General features: G+C 36.8%; 2 pseudogenes; both read right to left on the reverse strand.

Annotated features, from left to right (window-relative positions):
• Positions 1 to 260: 260 nt before the first annotated feature.
• On the reverse strand, positions 261 to 614 carry LOC147640201 (chalcone synthase pseudogene; annotated as a pseudogene).
• Positions 615 to 7,230: 6,616 nt separating this feature from the next.
• LOC147640202 (chalcone synthase pseudogene) lies at positions 7,231 to 8,659 on the reverse strand (annotated as a pseudogene).
• Between the last annotated feature and the right edge of the window lie 12,201 nt (positions 8,660 to 20,860).

Consider the following 20,860-nt stretch of genomic DNA (forward strand, 5'->3'; position numbering starts at 1 on the left):
ACATATAGAGACTTAGGAGAAATGGCAAGAAAAAGACATGTTATCATGGGCCAGAAAGAACGTAGAAATGCCAAGAAGATGAACCACACACGCTACTAATCATCATCTTGCAATAGACCCAACCAACTCTACGAGTGCCCACATGCCATAGCCTTTCTAGTTGTATCTTTATTTAAGGAAAACTAGAATGAATGAAGGTGCCTTGGCCTGAATCTTCCTAGGGTAAAATCCTCTCATATTTTCACTTCTAGCCGAGTAGTTTAAGCAAGGGGGAGGCTCTTAAGGAGAAGAGCCTCGCAAGTCACACTCGGGCCAAAGCTGACGAGCACCCCCCAATCGAAGCCCTCGCCAGAAGTGGCGAGCTTCTTTTCCAGAGAGTTGCGCCGCATCTGCTCCATGATGAAGAAAACACAAGCGCTGGACATGTTGCCGTATTCAGCGAGCACTTGTCTAGTGGCTGCGAGTTTCTCGGGTTTGAGCTTGAGTGCCTGCTCCATTTGGTTTAGAATGGCAGGGCCACCTGGGTGCGTGATCCAGAAGATGTCATTGGGACTAGGGGCATGGCCATCATCATCATTGACATTATCCAGGGCATCTTGCAAGACGGCAGGCATAGTTAAGACTTAGCTATAGTGACTAGAGATTAAGACTTAGCTATAGTGACTAGAGATTATCTCGCTAGTTAGAACATGATAATTGATTTTGTAAAAAAAAAGATTCTTGTGTGACTTAAAAGACCAAGAGAAGTTAAGGATTGTTCGAATTAAAAGCTTGTTTTATACTTGAAGTTTATTTTGATTGATCTAAATATGCATACCTTAAAAGATTATGGACTAGAGATAGTGTAAGATGGTAAGTATGACTTCTGATTGCTTTTTTTTTATATGCATGTGTATGAATGATTGATATGCATGCTGGCCGTCCTTAGATAGGGAACGCCGGACAGAGAACGAGATTTATGCCCTTTGGAATCCATGTGGTAGAACCCAGAGAGGACGAGTTTTAGAAAGAGGCATACTCAGGAATGGCCGAGATGTCCAGTGTGGAGGTTGGGTGGATAGGCATCGGAGAAAGCCCTAGATTGGTTGGATTTTGGTCATTATGAGTAACCATGTTGTCAAGCATGGTAATGATGATAGAATCTTGAGATAGAAACACATTGTGATTGATTGAGATAAGATGCTTTAATTGATAGAGATTTATATTCTGTGAATGTTTGTTTGAGATTACATGATTCTTTACTTATGTGATAAGAATCTTGGATATGGCATGCATGCTAATTTTTCTATTTGAGAGGATTGATTTGATTGTATTGCTATGTAGAAATCTAACGATTAAGTCAGTTTCAATGTTTTCTTAGATTAAGTTATACGATTAAGATATGGCTACATTCGAGACCGTCACATTTTTATATCAATTTAGCTTATAAAAATTCCCTCTTTCCATGATGACACCGAATCAAGGAAAAGGCCCAGAAAGTGGAAAACCCGCCAATGGTGCAAAACCTTAGATGATTTGCTACCAATGGCCTGAGGGACAAGGACATCAAGAAAATGGAACAATATAATCCTACAAAGATCTTGGAAGATTTTATTAAGAACACCATCAGGTTTGTTGATAAAGGAACGAAAGGCAAGAAGAACCAAGACACAATCTTAGTCACATAGTGACTCTAATAAGGAGGAAAAGAAGATGAAGAAGAAGAAGTATGAGACCACCTCTGAAGAAGAAGAACAAGTGTGCTCTTATGTAAAGAACAATAGTCTACCAAAGTTTGAGCAATGGCATAAGATATTGGGTCATATAAATGTATGAAGGTAGAAGGACCAGCTAACTTCAAAGACAAGGACTTATCCAACATTATCAGTCCATGTTTGTTGGAAGTTAAATGAAGTATTAAGGCTAAACTTCTTCTCATTATTTGAGGCTTAAAAAGATACGGGATCCAACCAAAAAAAATGCCAAGCATTGGTGGATCTCATTATTATATCACCTCAATTCATGATTGCACAAGGACGTTATGGATCTAATTCGTTAAACATAATAGTGAAGCTTCTAAGAAGTTTGTTGAATTTAAATTTTTTATAAAAAACTAATGTTATTATTATTTATAAGTTCAAAGTCTTGAGAAGTGATGAAGGTAGTGAGTACATGTTGAAAATTTGACAAATTTGCTAAAACTCATGTAGATGTAGAAGGAGTTTCATAAGTCACATCGACCTCCCAAACATATATGTCATGGAGGATTAGAATATAAAGAGACAAATAGCCCTTCCACAACTTCTTGAGAGTAGACATGGATTCCCAATTAATGAAGACATCTTCAAATATATCAGGGAAGTACACAAACTCTCTTTTTATTATTTTTCTTCAAATTCTTTCGATATCTGAAATAAATAAATCCGAGTCGATATAGGGCGTGCTTAATGATGATGAGCAATTCTTAACTTTATTAATTATACATGATTTCTTTGGTCTATGATACTCATGGAATAAATAGTTTTGGTGGGGCAAAGAATTAGAAGATAGAGTATTTGACTAGTTTGTGTGATAAAATTTTAGGTATAACTTTTATTAGGAATTGTTTTGCAAAGCATTTATCTTTCCGTGTGGTTAGAATTAGATTTTGACATAAAGACAAAAGTTTAGACGGCAGAAAACTCTACAAGAGCGTATGAGAGGCTAGAAAGCCAAATCCCTTTCGTTTTTGAGTTATTCGAGTACAAAGTGGAACACTTGGCTGTTTTCTATAGTTTTATGCTGAAAACACAACTTTGGCCATTTCAAATGCTCTCAAAGAGACCTTAGAACTCATTTTTAGAGAACCATCACTCAGATATGTTTTATATAGAACTAGAAGTCCTAAAACTTTGTAGTTTTGACTTTTGTGTAATTCTAAATAAATTGGAAGGCATTACTCTCCGAAAGAAACGTCAGGATTTGCCTTAGAAATTTCCATCCAGATTGACTATCTTATCTATATTGATTGGATGGACTAACGCATAAACCGGATGGACTAACGCATAAGCCGGATGGACTAATGCATAAGCATAGTTAAGACTTAGCTATAGTGACTAGAGATTATCTCGCTAGTTAGAACATGATAATTGATTTTGTTAAAAATAAAGATTCTCGTGTGACTTAAAAGACTAAGAGAAGTTAAGGACTGTTTGAATTAAAAGCTTGTTTTATACTTGAAGTTGATTTTGATTGATTTGAATATGCATGCCTTAAAAGATTATGGACTAGTAATAGTGTAAGATGGTAAGTATGACTTGTGATTGCTTTTTTTTAAAATGAAGGATTGATATGCATGTGTATGAATGATTGATATGCATGCCGGTCGTCCTTAGACAGGGAACGTCAGACAAAGAACGAGATTTATGCCCTCTAGAAGCCATGTGGTAGATCCCAGAGAGGACGAGCTTAAGAAAGAGACATACTCGAGATGGCTGAGATGTCCAATGTGGAGGTTGGGTGGTGGACAGGCATCGGAGAAAGCCCTAGATTGGTTGGATTTTGATCATTATGAGTAACCATGTTGTTAAGCATGGTAATGATAATAGAATCTTGAGATAGAAACATACATTGTGATTGCTTGAGATGAGATGCTTTAATTGATAGAGATTTATATTGTGTGAATGTTTGTTTGAGATTACATGATTCTTTACTTGTGTGATAAGAGCACCTCCAATGATACTTCAGAATTAGAATCAGATTCTCAATGGCATCATCAACTTGCACACAGGATAATGACATCAACAACTCAAAACTAGGAGTGTTTTTATGAGGAGAAGCAGTTCAATACAATGTTGAGAAAACTAGATGAAATAGGATATGAGTGGCACTAAAAACTCACAGAAGTGTTGACTTGACAAAGCACAAAGGTCGAAGTGTGGTTTAAAATAGCTAAAAACTTGAACAAATAATCACTTCCCGATGATTAAGGGTGCAAAGTCAAATGACCCTCACATCCACATAAATACATTTGAGCAGGCATGGAAGGTCTATAAGCCAATAAGAGAACTCTTAAAGGATCTAAAGAGAGATCAATTTGCTACCACCTTTGAAGATATTCTAATGGATTGGCTCATGCAATTTGATGATGACCATTTTTCTAACTATGCTGAGTTGAGGGATGCATGCGCGAAGATGTTCACAAGAACATAGGTTTCTCTTTTCTTATTCTTATTTTGTTCTTCTCTCCTTGTCATATTACCTTATGTTTGATGAGAAGTCGAAGTAGAAGAAAAATGAAATCTTTTTATTCGTTTTCCTCTCCATATGTAAATAAAAACGAAGAAAGGAGAGGAAGTGGAGAGTAAATTAAGTAGGCATGTTAGTATAAATAATACAAGACATAGACTGGGAAGGAATATCATTCAATTCAATAGAGTGCCCACCATCGTGTGCACAAGGTTTTAGGATCTCTCAACCTAGATAACATGACTTTGTCGAAGGCAATTGGATTTTATATTGATGCTAGTGGCATGGCTCTCTCTCTCTGTCATATTATGATATATCCTTTTTCACAAAATTCATAGCATCTCCATCAAGTTAAAACTAATAATGTTTGAACAACATGAATGCTACTCCTTTGTTTTGTAAATAAATACAAGTAATTGCAAAGAAAGGTTGTTCTTTGCTTGATTCTTATTAAAGTGTTCACATTTCACGTTCATTAATCAAGTCATTAGTCTCTTCATCCCCTCATTGATCATATCCACCACACTAGTGTTATATCAATTCGGTATAAAAGCCTTTCCCTTGTTTAATAGCATTTAAACCATTACACAATTTGTCTTTCGTTTACCCAAGTTCCTACCCATTAATTTTTATTTTCATTATTAGTTTTTAATTAAACCTGTGAAAACTACACTATGCTCAAAGCATAATCTACTACGATGAAGACAATCACATGTTTTTTGTGATAAGGGTTGGTAGCTAAGATCTCAAGGCTAGATATTAAACATGATTTTGTAAAGCCTTATAAGGCTTATTACTTGTTTCATTAACATTGAGCAATGTGCACAATAGATTGAGGGAGAGTAGCACTTTGCATGATTTGTACACCACTAGATGATCCTAAGACCAAGCATGCCTTTTAAAGAACCTTGTTGATGTAAACAAGTAGTCAACCCCACTTCAAAACATCCAATAAAATGGTGTGAACCATTGTGTTTGCTTTATAGCCATTACCAAGATCAAGCTTTCATTTGATGTTACAAAATCCAAACGAATGTTTGAAACAAAGATAAATTCTAACCTATGCTTAATATTTGGGATAAATAAGGCTTAAACACCTTCATGGTATAAGAGGGCGTTGCTATGATGCATAAACAAAATCTTTATAGATAATTTATAAGTGCATGTTTTGGCTAAGATGTCTAATCGATAATGTTATGAGTAGTATATATAGTGTGCAAAATCATGAAGTGATGAAATTTTCTCAGTGAGAACGAAAAAGTTTTAAAGGGGATGCACATGTAAAATAAGTTTTTTCAATACATGAATTTTTGTGTCTATAATTGAGTGAATTGTTGATGTCATAAATTCTCTCAAGGTTGGTAAAACGAAAGTTTCCTTGCAAAAGTTTTGATCAAGATTAATGTGCCCACATAGGTTTGCGAGAGGGAGGTATGTTTTTGGAAGCCCACACTTGCATGTGTGAAGAAAGTGCATTTTTTGAAGCTAGCTTTTCTTTTATGTTAAGTTATTTACAAAGATCTTCAAGATGTTAAAGTTTTACTGGAGCACCATAAAGAAACTAGAAAATAAACATTATCATGCGCAGAGATTCAAAATAGGAGCACAATGACAAGTATAGAGGAGGAACCAGCCCTTTGTTCTTCAATATGGAAAAGGTAAGCAAATAGTTAAAGAAGCCTATGATTTAACCAACCACTAGCACACTTTGGTCAAGTAAACCTATGTTTGAGTCCCCCTTTATACCTATGTAAAACTCTACTCATTCATAGATAGGAAAGAATGGAATGGAACTTGTCATTAAAATCTTACCTTGCTCTCAAGATTATGCCTCTTTAAGTACTAAATCTCAACTGCTTGTCGAAGTTCCACTCTCCTTGAAAGCCTATTGAAAAATGTTTCTAAAGGAAGCTACTATATCTGCCGACAAGGATACTCGCTTCAAGTTCATTCCATTATGATATAGCTACTATAAAAGCGTAATGTGGAGATAGAAAGGTATCATAAGTTAACCTCTGAATGAGTGACCCTCTTCTTGGTACCTATACAGCTTGATCTCCATCATTCTATATCTTCAACATCACATCCATAAGTCAAACACAGCATAATTGCAAGCTTTTGCCCAATAATGAGCATACATTTTTGTTCCAACATGGCTTTAGCAATTTGTAAAATGTATCAATTATTCCTCTATGCAACACCATTCATCTCTCAATTATATACTTGAAGTTATTTACACAATAAGAAACAATCTCATCAAGTAAATTATATTTTTGGTTTAAGCTTCTATCTTTTTTGTTAGGCTTTATCTTTATTTTCTCAAAAATAAGGTTCTAAGTGTGTTTATTGTCCAACAATATCTCTTTATCCATTGGTAAGTTTCTCTTTTCTTGTTCTTTTTCTGTCTTATTATCTTATTCTTGATGAGAAGTCGCGGTAGAAGAAACATAAAATCTTATATTCTTCTTCCTCTCTGAATGTAAAGAAAAAGAAGAAAGAAGAGAAATAAGAGAAAGATGAGTGTAAATTAATTGGGCGTGTTATTACAAATACTATAAGATGTAGCATGGCAAAGGAATAGCGTTCAAAGCAAGAGAGTGGCCACTGCCGTGTACTCAAGATTTTAGGACATCTCAACCTAGATAATATGACTTTAGCGAAGGAAAATGGATTCTATATTGATGCTCGTGACACGGCATGCTCTCTCTCTCTCTCTCTCTCTCTCTCTCTCTCTTTCTCTCTCTCTTTGTCATGATAATATTAATCCTTCTTCACAAAATTCATAGCATCTCCATGAGGTAAATACTAAAAACAAGAAATTTTATAATTATGAAATTCAATATGTCTCTTATATGATAAGAGGGCACGCATATAGAGACTTAGTAGAAATGGCAAGAAAAAGACATGTTATCATGGGCCGGAAAGAACGTAGAAATGCCAAGAAGATGAACCACACACGCTACTAATCATCATCTTGCAATAGACCCAACCAACTCTACGAGTGCCCACATGCCATAGCCTTTCTAGTTGTATCTTTATTTAAGGAAAACTAGAATGAATGAAGGTGCCTTGGCCTGAATCTTCCTAGGGTAAAATCCTCTCATATTTTCACTTCTAGCCGAGTAGTTTAAGCAAGGGGGAGGCTCTTAAGGAGAAGAGCCTCGCAAGTCACACCCGGGCCAAAGCTGACGAGCACCCCCCAATCGAAGCCCTCGCCAGAAGTGGCGAGCTTCTTTTCCAGAGAGTTGCGCCGCATCTGCTCCATGATGAAGAAAACACAAGCGCTGGACATGTTGCCGTATTCAGCGAGCACTTGTCTAGTGGCTGCGAGTTTCTCGGGTTTGAGCTTGAGTGCCTGCTCCATTTGGTTTAGAATGGCGGGGCCACCTGGGTGCGTGATCCAGAAGATGTCATTGGGACTAGGGGCATGGCCATCATCATCATGGACATTATCCAGGGCATCTTGCAAGACGGCAGGCAGGTTCTGAGAGACAAGCTGTGGAACGGTTTTGTGGAGGTGGAATGTGAGGCCGATTTGCTTCCAGTGGCCTTGGATGGCACCATCACTGTCGGGCAAGATGTAGGAGCCGGTCCAGTGAACCTGAAACCAGGGCTTCTCCACGTGAGCGATGGGGTCGGAGCCGACGATGAGGGCGGAGGCACCGTCGCTGAACAAAGCCTGACCCACAAGGCTGTCGATATGGGTCTCATTAGGCCCACGAAAGGTCACCACGGTGATCTCACTGCAGACCACTAGCACGCGTGCGCCCTTGTTGTTCTCGGCCAGCTCCGTGGCCATGCGGAGGGCCGTGCCTCCACCAAAGCAGCCCTGCGAGTACAGCATCAGCCTCTTGATATTGTGGCGCAAACCCAGACGCTTGGTGAGAGCCCAGTCCGCCCCGGGCAAGTCCATGCCGCCCGTTGAGCAGAAGACAAGGTGGGTGATGCAGGACTTGGGGCGGCCCCACTCCTCCAACGCCTTGAGGGCAGCTTCCCCACCAAGCCTGGGTATCTCCTCCACCATGTGCTCTTGCCTCGCATCCAAGGACTGGCCCCAGAAGTCGCACATGCTCGGGTTGGCCCGCAGAATCTCCTCGTTCAGGTACATGTGCCTCTTCTGGATGCCTGATCTGTCACCTGCAGTAGTACGTACGTACAGAGGAGAGCAACGTTAGCTTGGAGTTGCGTCTCACCTGCCTATTATTATACAGTATTATTGCAATTATATATATTAGTATATATGAGGGGGCTTACAAATGCGCTGGAACTTTTGCTTGAGGTCGGTCATGTGGTTGCTGTTGGTGACGTTGAAGTAGAAGTCCGGGTACTCGTGCTGCTTGAAGAGGTGCGGAGGGGTGGCGCTGCCCATGGCGAGCACGCTGGCAGGGCCATCGGCTTGGGCTTTGGCTAATTTGGCTTTGCATGCGGCGCCATTGGTGGTGGAGATCGGCATGGCGGCGGCGAGCTAGCTAGCGCAGGAGACGAGACGAGCAGAGCAGGCAGAGGCTACTATAATTTCGGACAGTACTGCGCTCGCTGTGTGTAGCTCAGCCCAAGGGGGTGGCTTAATTGTGATATGGCTGGCTGTGCTGTATTAGAGGGGCGCAGCGCTGCTTGCTTTTATAATGCGCTAGCAGCAGGCCTCCCAATTACTAGTCTTGCCTACGACTAGTCAGTACTACTAGTGCCTCCGTTTTCCTGAGAGGACGCCTGCGATTCCATCACACAACTAGTGCTGCTGTCAATATTATATAAATATAAATATAATATAATATTATGGCCACCAATAAAATGTTCTCTCGATATAATTTGTGTGGAGAAAGTGTATAAATTATGCGAACTATACTATATCGATTTTGGACTAAATTCAATATATGTGACTTTATTATTTATGTTCTTGCGTTAGGATATAATTATACACATATATAACCATACAATAGTATGGTATATAAATCATACAGAGAGATTAACGTGCTCGTACTGAGGACTTACTGGACGACGGCTGCAGACCGAAGTCTAGCAGATCCTCATGAACTGGTTGGTGTGCACAATCGAACTTTGTCACGAAGTCTCACGACTGATATCCGACTAATATTCTAGTTCCGCTTCAAACACAACCTTTGCCCTTGTCTCTCTCGCGCCCAGTAACATGCACATCGTGCGTACATTCCCGGTCTAATAGAATTTGTGGTCTCCTTATATACGCATGCGCCACGTTTCAACCAAAGTTGGTGTCACTCGGGACTTCTTTACCACCTCCCCCAAAAAGAGGAAAGCCTCTCAAACATCATTAGACTGGTCATTATTATTCACATGCTATATTATTCTTTATATAAGTTATAAAATCATGTTTGCTATCGTTGTCCTCCCTAGAAAAGCTAAAGCTGCTGCAGTGGGAACGATAGACAATGAAAACCAATAAACCTTGCAGGTCCACTTCAACTTAGAAATACAATTAACAATATAGCTAAGGGAGACAACTCTACTCTTGAGGTGAGTGAACGACGTGACCTTTTAATTCTCGCGTGCATGCTCAATCGAACGGGGCACGTTCCTCTCGCAGGGGTATCCAAGGTATGAAGTGAAGGCAAAGCTCTCCAAAATTTGGGCCAAAGACTAGAAGATGGTACCGAAAAGTCAAACACCCCTCCTTTACTTTTGTAGCCTTCAAAGAAAACCCCCTGGGGACTGGACCACCAGTGGTGAAGGTGTGGATAGGAAAGCAAATCTTGGAGAAGCTGCCCCCAAAAGGATGCACTACTCAAGCAATGATGAAAGCCTGTATGCAACTAGGGCACCATGTATCTTGGAGCCAGTCTTCCTTTGTCTGGGGGAAGAGGATAGGTGAAATATGCTATGTAATCTCTGCTCAATTGCAATGGAAATAAAACTAAACCTAAAACTACAATGATTTAGTGTAAGATTAAAAAGTAAGGTTCCAAAATATTCTTTTTAAGAAAACCTTAGATTGAGCAGATGTTAAAAAATATGGAGCATAATTATAAAAATCATTCTATATGCTTCATTTTTGTAAGTAAATCTATAATTTATGAGCTTCTAAATCTCATCATTGGCCATCAATCTTAGTGATTGAAACCATTGACTAGATTTCCCTTTGAGGCGGCTTAACCCCAAGGTTTGGACCTTCGTCACACACTTATCCAGTTCATAAGAAAAATTTCAAGAAGACATGAGCGAGGGGATAGTCACCCTCGATTCTTCTACTTTGCATAGATGAGAACAAGAAAACAAAATCCAGTTAAGGGACAATCAAAATGGTGAGTCCAATACTTAAATGGGATACAAAAGTACAAATGCAAGCATTCTAAAAGTGGACACAACTTAACGGGATTGAAGAGAGTTATTTGGATTACCTTTTGTGTTCATTAAAGGGTAAGGTAGAAAGGTGGTGTCATCAATACCTTCCCAAGAGACTTAGCCACTTATTAAAAAAAAGCTCAAAGATTAATTGAAAGATATAGAGACACACGTAGTAATAAAGAATTACTCTAAAAAATGTCCAAAATCAAACAAAAAGGGAATTTAGTATGCAGATACATTGATCAAATGTTATGGATACAAAAAGGGTATTTAGTATGCAAATACATTGACAGAAGGTTATGGATACATTGACTGAATGTTATGGATTCTTTACGGGAACCCCCCCTCTTCTCTTCTCGTGGTGTTTTCCCATCATTCCCATGGTTAAGCATGCCATACATCGACTCAAATTCTCCCATATACACGCTTATCAATATATTTATTTAATCTCAAAAGAATTTAAAGAAAAATAATAGAAAGAGTGTTTGTGTACTTCCCCGATATATTTGCTGATGTCTTGATTGATTGGGAATCCATGTCTACTCTCCAGAAGTTGTGGAAGAGCTGCTTCTAGACTTGGCAAGCCTCTCAAATTTGCTCTCAGGGTTGTAATCTGCAATAGGTGTAACTCCGCGCACAGTTATCAGATACTAGCTTGATGGATACTTAAAATTATCGGAATATGTACGGTCTACAACCTGCCGCCGCGCGGGTGAAATTACTAAAATCTACTCTATGTGAAAGTCGTCTCTAAAAATAGGTCATGTTTTACTTTTTTATAAAATTTTGATTTGCATGTCCATCTACACACTTAAAGGCTTCTTTTGAGTATGCTAACTAAACTCAATCTGAAATTTTTACTTAATTTTAACACTGAGAATCTTTACTGCTAAAAAACCACTAGAAACCTGTTGGAATTTATTACTGGAATCTGTAGCATCCAAAACTTAGGATTATCTTTAATCATAACTCGATTAATCTCAGAGGTATGTAACAATGGATCAGTGGTTGGCAGGGCTTGTGCGGGCGACATGATGATGGTTACACATTTTTGGCGTGCATATTGGTACACATTTTGGCATCATTATATTTATGGCGATATTATATTTTTAGCAAAGTTGAAATGAGTGGAGGTATTTGGACAAGACTGTAAATAACAAAAAAGTATGCAAAATTAGACATTTATACGATCTAATATTTATGTTGTGACTTTCTTTAGAATTCAATGCATGAGAGGAGTACTTTTGACATACATTAGTTTTGCAGGCCTAAAAATAGATAAAATTAAGTTGTTTTATTTTATCTAAGATTGAATTACCTTCTTTAATATTTGTAGAAGGACACTTCTTGTAAATAGGTCACTTTGGCCTAAAACAAAATTAATACATTTAAATACTCATGCATGGGGGGGGATGATTGTGCTCGGTGTGAGAGTGTTGACGGTGTACTCTATATATTTCTTTCTCTCTCTCACTCATGTCTACTATTGAAGATTATTATCTATCATGCTCTATGTTGCAATTTATTTATGTGATCCAATTCTATTTTCTTGTTTATCAATTTATGTATTTGTGTGTGCAAGGTTTTTTGTAACATAACTCTAAGTTTAACCAAGTTATGATTAAAGATAATCTTAAGTTTTGGATGCTACAGATTTCAGTAATGAAATCAAGTAGGTTTTAGTAGTAAAAATTCTAAGTGTTAAAATTAAGTGAAAATTCAAGATTGAGTTTTCAATTAGTTAGTGTGCTCAAAGAAAGAATTTAAGTGTGTAGATGGACATGCAAATCGAAATTTGATAAAAAAGTAAAACGTAACCTATTTTTGGAGTCGACTTTCACCACATACTGCTAATTTTGGCAACTTCGCACACGCCAGGTTGTTGTAGACTGCACATGTTCTAGAAATTTTAAGTACCCACACGACTAGTTTTTTATAATTGTGTACGAAGTTATACCTATTGCAGGTTGCACCCCTCACAACAGATCTAAGAGGCTTGCCAAATCTACAAACAGCTCTTCCACAACTTCTTGAGAGTAGATATGAATTCCCAACCAATCAAGACATCTTCAAATATATTGCGGAAGTACACAAACTCTCTTTTTATTATTTTTCTTCAAATTCTTTTGATATGAAATAAATAAATCGATAAGTGAATACAAGAGAATCCGAGTTGGTATAGGGTGTGCTTAATGATGAGTAATTCTTAACTTTATTATGTATACATGATCATCTTGGTCTATGAGACTCATGGAATAAATAGTTTTGGTGGGGTAAAGAATTTGAAGTAGAATATTTGACTAGTTTGTGACTACATTTTAGGTATAACCTTTATTAGGGACTATTTTGCAAAGCATTTATCTTTTCGTGTGTTTAGAATCAGATTTTGACATAAAGACAAAAGTTTTAGATGGCAGAAAACTCTACAGGAGTGTATGAGACGCTAAAAAGCCAAATCCCTTTCGTTTTTGAGTTATTCGAGTGCAACAAAGTGGGGCACTTGGCTTTTTCTTACAATTTTATGCTGAAAATACAACTTTGGCCATTTCGAATGCTCTCAGAGAGACCTTAGAACTCATTTTTAGAGAGCCATCACTAAGAAATGTTCTATAGAGAATTAGAAGTCCTAAAACTTTTTATAGTTTTGACTTTTCTCTAATTCCAAACAGATTGGTAGGTATTACTCTCCCAAAGAGACCAGTTGTCAGGATTTGCCTTAGAAATTACCATCAAGATTGACTATCTTATCTGTATAGATCTGTATAGATCAGATGGACTAAGGCATCGACCGGATGGACTAATGCATAAGCATCGTTAAGACTTAGCTATAGTGACTAGAGATTATCTTGCTAGTTAGAACATGATAATTGATTTTGTTAAAAACATAGATTCTCATGTGACTTAAAAGACTAAGAGAAGTTAAGGACTGTTTGAATTAAAAGCTAGTTTTATAGTTGAAGTTAATTTTGATTGATTTGAATATGCATGCCTTAAAAAATTCTTTACGTATGTGATAAGAATCTTGGATATGGCATGCATGCTTATTTTGCTATTTGAGAGGATTGATTTGATTATACTACTATGTAAAAATAGCACGATTAAGTGAGTTTCAATGTTTGCTTAGATTAAGTTGTACGATTAAGATATGGCTAGATTTGGGACCATCATAGTTGGTATCAGAGCATAGGTTGGGCAGTCCGCACTGCGGATGTTGCAGGTCTTGGGGGACTCATATTATTCTTTATTTTTGTGATACAATGAGAAGATTCTTTTCTTTTTAAATTTTTTTACGATTTGATATACAATCACAAGATGGCCACACATTAAACAAATTCAGTAGTTAACGTAGGACAAGAAGAGGAGCTTTTACACATTATTCTTTGTGGGTGTAACTCTTGAGAGAGTTATTAGAGTTATTGTATGCATCAGGACTTAGCTTAGAGAAAGGAATGAGAGCTGTGCGTACTTGAGCTTCTATGGATTTGAATGAAGAAAAAAAGGAGTGGTGGAGAAGATAAAGAGATGCAAGATCGTCTTAATTTTGATGATAGACAAAGTCAAGGAGAAGGAAATTTTTTTTGGAGAATAAGATAATGCAAATGAGCGAGAAGAAGAATGGTAACCCTAGTATTTTATATATTTATCCCCAAAGATGGTAGGAAAGGCATGGCGTAAAGGCCAATGTTTTGGTTCTCTACAAAAGGGTCATCGAACTTTTGAGTGCAAAAAACAAACGAACATCACAAAAGGTATGTGAGTGATTAACTTCAGGAGATTAGAAACCAAGGCAGAGTATGAAAGAGAATATACATGAATTTTTCAACTACCGATGACACTCGTGGAGCAAGAGGAGAAGATATTGCAACTGTGGGCGTAGAGGATACTAAAGAATATGCACATGTCAATGCTGTTATTCTTGCAGGTAAGGCTGAAAATTGAGCTTCAATTATTAATATTCCTATCAAGATTGTGAATAATGTATTTCAAGTTTTGATTGACTCGGGAAGCACTTATAGTTTTCAACCACCCCACGTGGTAAAATAGTTAAGAATAACTAAATTTTACCAAAAGTATCTTATGGTAGAGCTTGCTTTGAGAAAGCAACATACATATAAGAAGTATGTCAAGAATATGCTTTTTATTCATAGATAACCCCAAGTCAAAAGATCATTTCCATGTGTTGGCTTTGGGAAGATATGATGCCATATTAGGGATAGATTGATTAGTGCCTAGAAAGGCAAAGATATTGTGTCATGAGAAGCGGGTTTGCATGATTGGAGATCATAGTAAAGATTATTACTTGCAAGGTCAAAGATGTGATGTAAAAATTAGAATGATATCTTCTTCGCACCAGATCAAGAAAAGTATTTCATGTAGTATACTATTTGCTTGTTAAGTAGTAAATTATCATCGTGAAGTAAATAAATGTAGGTTTGGAAATCTATATCTATTGTGGAGGTTGCAAGTCCATCAATAGAAACATGATGTAACCACATTTGTTCGTAAAGCTGGAGAGTGTTTTGCTTTCTAAGCTTTTTAATTCAAGAAATAATAGAGGATTGCTTTCTTGTGGAAGAAATTTGACTAAGTCTAAAGCTACAAGAACAGTAAAAATATGAGTTTGTAAATTGTTTGATTACCTTAAAGTTTGAGACAATGCGATGATAATCAAAGTTATTATTGTTTATTAAGTTGTGATTCCAAGAAGATTTATTTATGACATGGATAGTGACTGATTCACAAAATCAAGTTACTTTGTGTAATGGATCAAGATTTATCTAGTTTCTTATTTGGAGTTAAATCTTATAGAATTAAGACTAGTAAGCTCTTACGCTAGAGTTTAGTATACATGACTAGCTTAATATTTTAAATCGTTTATCCAAGATAAGATCTATCGGAGATATGAATGAAAGAGAGCACAATACTGAGAGAAAAGAATGCTATAGTATTGAGAGTCTAATAGATGCAGTGAATACCGAATATGCTGATTTTATCCAAGAAGAGATAGGAAAGAAATGAAGAATCAAGTTAAGAGCTTTTATATCAAGGTAAGATCTTAGATAAGCAAGTCGTTCATTCCAAGGCTACTTGAAAAAATCTTAGGACAAAATTATACTTTTCTTGAAAGATAAAGGTATATGACTTCTCAAGTACTATATCAAGTAGAATAGTTGAATAAGAAAAAACTATTTCTCAAGGTCTAATGATTGCGTATAAGATGTTTTTATCGTCGAGGAGGACGATTTCATAACGGGGAAAATGTAACATACCTCTAACTTTAACCAAGTTATGATTCAAGATAATCTTAAGTATTAGATGCTACAAATTTCGGTAATGAATTCCAGTAGATTTTGAGTAGTTTTTTAGTAGTAAAAATTCTAAGTGTTAAAATTAAGTGAAAATTCAAGATCGAGTTTTCAATTAGTTAGTGTGCAGCGTAAAGAAAGCCTTTAGGTATGTAGATGGACATGCAAATGGAAATTTGATAAAAAAGTAAAACATGATGTATTTTTGGAGTTGACTTTCACATACAGCTAATTTTGGCAATTTCGCCCACACTAGGTTGTAGAATACACATGTTCTAGTAATTTTAAGTACCCACATGACAAGCTTCTGATAATTGTGCATGAAGTTATACCTCTTGCACGTTGCACCCCTGACAGTAGATCTAAGAGGCTTGCTAAATCTACAAACTGCTCTTCCACAACTTCTTGAGAGTAGACATGGATTCCCACTCAATCAAGACATCTTCAAATATATCAGGGAAGTACACAAACTCTCTTTTTATTATTTTTCTTCAAATTCTTTTGATATGAAATAAATAAATCGATAAGTGTATACGAGAGAATCCGAGTCGATATAGGACGTGCTTAATGATGAGTAGTTCTTAATTTTATTAATTATACATGATCATCTTGGTCTATGAGACTCATGGAATAAATAGTTTTGGTGTGTAAAGAATTAGAAGATAGAATATTTGACTAGTTTATGAATTAATTTTAGGTATAACCTTTATTAGGAACTGTTTTGTGAAGCATTTATCTTTCCGTGTGTTTAGAATCAGATTTTGACATAAAGACAAAAGTTTTAGATGGCAGAAAACTCTACAAGAGCATATGAGAGGCTAGAAAGCCAAATCCCTTTTGTTTTTGAGTTATTCGAGTTCAAAGTGGAGCACTTGGCTATTTTTTACAGTTTTATGCTGAAAACACAACTTTGGCCATTTCGAATGCTCTCAAAGAGACCTTAGAACTCATTTTTAGTGAACCATCACACTGAGATATATTTTATAGAGAATTAGAAGTCCTAAAACTTTGTAGTTTTGACTTTTCTCTAATTCTAAATAAATTGGAAGGTATTACTCTCCGAAAGAGACAAGTTGTCAGGCTTTGCCTTAGAAATTGCCATCAAGATTGACTATCTTATCTATAGTGATCGGATGGACTAACGCATAAACCGGATGGACTAATGCATAAGCATAGTTAAGACTTAGCTATAGTGACTAGAGATTATCTCGCTAGTTAGAACATGATAATAGATTTTGTTAAAAATAAAGATTCTTGTGTGCCTTAAAAGACCAAGAGAAGTTAAGGGGTGTTTGAATTAAAAGCTTGTTTTATACTTGAAGGTAATTTTGATTGACTTGAATATGCATGCCTTAAAAGATTATAGACTAGAGATAGTGTAAGATGGTAAGTATGACTTCAGATTGCTTTTTTTTAAAATGAAGGATGTATATGCTTGTGTATGAACGATTGATATGCATGCTGGCCATCCTTAGACAGGGAACGCCAGACAGAGAACGAGATTCATGCCCTATGGAAGCCATGTGGTAGAACCCAAAGAGGACGAGTTTTAGAAAGAGGCATACTCAGGAATGGCCGAGATGTCCAGTGTGGAGGTTGGGTGGACAGGCATCGGAGAAAGCCCTAGATTGGTTGGATTTTGGTCATTATGAGTAACCATGTTGTCAAGCATGGTAATGATGATAGAATCTTGAGATAGAAACATACATTGTGATTGATTGAGATGAGATGCTTTAATTGATAGAGATTTATATTGTGTGAATGTTTGTTTGACATTACATGATTCTTTACTTATGTGATAAGAATCTTGGATATGGCATGCATGCTTATTTTTCTATTTGAGAGGATTGATTTGATTGTATTGCTATGTAGAAATCTAACGATTAAGTCAGTTTCAATGTTTTCTTAGATTAAGTTATACGATGAAGATATGGCTACATTCAAGACCGTCAAACACCATATTAGATAATTTGGGAAAAATCCCATTCCCATTTGAAAAATGGGAGCATGGTGAACTTGTCCAAAAGTTTGTCAAAACCCCCTCATGTGACATATCATCGGAAAGATCTTAAAGACTAGAATCTAAATCTATGATCTCCGACAAATTTGGAGTTAGTATGTTTAAGATATGTCCAGAACTATATGGAGTAATTGATTCCAAAAATGTGAGATTTTTCCCAAATTACCTAATATTGACTTGTCACATTTTTATATCAATTTAGCTTATAAAAATTCCCTCTTTCCATGACACCGAATCAAGGAAAAGGCCCAGAAAGTGAAAAACCCGCCAATGGTGCAAAACCTTAGATGATTTACTACCAATGGCCTGAGGGACAAGGACATTAAGAAAATGGAACAATATAATCCTACAAAGATCTTGGAAGATTTTATTAAGAACACCATCAGGTTTGTTGATAAAGGAACGAACGGCAAGAAGAACCAAGACACAAGCTTAGTCACATAGTGACTTTGATAAGGAGGAAAAGAAGATGAAGAAGAAGAAGTATGAGACCACCTCATAAGAAGTATAAGACCACCTCTGAAGAAGAAGAACAAGTACAAGAGCACCTCCAATGATACTTCAGAATTAGAATGAGAGTCTCAATGGCATCATCAACTTGCACACACGATAATGGCTTTAACAACTCAAAACTAGGAGTGTTTTTATGAGGAGAAGCAGTTCAATACAATGTTGAGAAAACTAGATGAAATAGGATATGAGTGGCACTAAAAACTCACAGAAGTGTTGACTTGACAAAGCACAAAGGTCGAAGTGTGGTTTAAAATAGCTAAAAACTTGAACAAATGATCACTTCCCGATGTTTAAGGGTGCAAAGTCAAATGACCCTCACATCCACATCAATACATTTGAGCAGGCATGGAAGGTCTATAAGCCAATAGAACTCTTGAAGGATCTCAAGAGAGATCAATTTGCTACCACCTTTGAAGATATTCTAATGGATTGGCTCATGCAATTTGATGATGGCCGTTTTTCTAACTATGCTGAGTTGAGGGATGCATTCACAAAGATATTCAAGAACATAAGTTTCTCTTTTCTTATTCTTCTTTTGTTCTTCCCTCCTCCTGATATTACCCTATGTTTGATGAGAACTCGAAGTAGAAGAAACATGAAATCTTTCTATTCTTTTTCCTCTCCATATGTAAATAAAAACGAATAAAGGAGAGGAAGTGGAGAGTAAATTAAGTAGGGATGTTATTATAAATAATATAAGACATAGACTGAGAAGGAATATCAATCAAATCAATAGAGTGCCCACCATCATGTGTACACAATCAAATCAATAGAGTGCCCACCATCATGTGTACAAGGTTTTAGGATCTCTCAACCTAGATAACATGACTTTGTCGAAGGCAATTGGATTTTATATTGATGCTAGTGGCATGGCTCTCTCTCTCTCTCTCTCTCTCTCTCTCTGTGCCATAATATGAGATATCCTTTTTCACAAAATTCATAGCATCTCCATCAAGCTAAAACTAATAATGTTTAAACAACATAAATGCTATTCCTTTGTTTTCTAAATACATACGAGTAATTTTATCAAGCAAAGAAAGATTTTTCTTTTCTTGATTCTTATTAAAGTGTTCACATTCATTAATCGAGTCATTAGTCTCTTCATAATTATGTTTTAATATCCTCATTGATCATATCCACCACACTAGTGTTATATCAATTCCGTATATTCATTAATCGAGTCATTAGTCTCTTCATAATTATGTTTTAATCTCCTCATTGATCATATCCACCACACTAGTGTTATATCAATTCCGTATAAAAGCCTTTCACTTGTCCAATAGCATTCAAACCATTACTCAATTTGTCTTTCATTTACCCAAGTTCCTATCCATTAATTTTTATTTTCATTATTAGTTTTTAAATAAACCTGTGAAAACTACACTATGCTCAAAGCATAATCTACTACTATGAAGATAATCACATGTTTTTTGTGATAAGGGTTGGTAGCTAAGATCTCAAGGCTAGTTATTAAACATGATTTTGTAAAGCATTATAAGGCTTATTACTTGTTTCATTAACATTGAGCAATGTGCACAATAGATTCACTACTACATGTTAGCCTAATACCGGCGCTTATACCGACGTCATTTAACGGGGTCTAAAAAAGCCCCGTCATCGGTATAAACACCGGTATAAGCGTCGGAACCACAGCGTCGGTATAAGCGTCGGGTAACAATACCGACGCCTATATCGTTGTCTATACCGACGCTCACCGGGGGTAATACCGACGGCTAAACCGGCGTCTATACCGGTGCATATACCAGGGTGTATACCGAGTTTTATACCGATCCAAATACCAAGACATATACCAATGAATATACCGACGCCAGTACCGGGGAATATACCAAAGCTGTACCAGAAAATTTTTTTTGGGCATAATAGTGCTGCTTGCTGTTGTCTGGCTGCCTGCAATGAACAGGATCAACAACCGCAAACAGATAGCACCATTCTGTCTAAAATAGAGCACAAAAACAACCGTGCTCGTTTTTTTATTTTCTTGATCGACAAACAAGAAATTAAATTAAACATTAATACTCAAGAATGTTTTGATCATATTTCATTAGTTTGAAGGTCATCTTACATCATGGTAATGCCTCCCAATTGACGGTCTCTCCTTCTTCTTCAAGCATCTCAAACAAGGCCACAAGGCCATGTTTGTGAGCGTACTTCGCCTCTCGCCTACTTGGTGGGCGATTCATGGCCAACTCCTGCACAAACGATTAATAATTATAACTTTTAGAAATCAACATTAAGCCCACATACATACATTTACATAAATAAAATTGCTACAAATACTTACGAATTCATGGCGCATGGTTTCGTTACCACCACTCCCAAGATGAGAAGCCCCTACTGTTTGGAGTCTTGCCCTTGCCGCCTCTCTTTGTTGTTGAAACCTCTCTGGTGTCTCGGTGAGCTCCTGAGCAATGGCTGCCCACTCCCTCTCATCTAGCCAAACAGGTTTCTCTTTCCCCTCTCTAAATGCGTCCCT

This window comes from Cibotium barometz, chromosome 3, assembly GCF_041138505.1.
Source record: "Cibotium barometz isolate CiBa-2024 chromosome 3, ASM4113850v1, whole genome shotgun sequence".
NCBI lineage: Eukaryota > Viridiplantae > Streptophyta > Polypodiopsida > Cyatheales > Cibotiaceae > Cibotium > Cibotium barometz.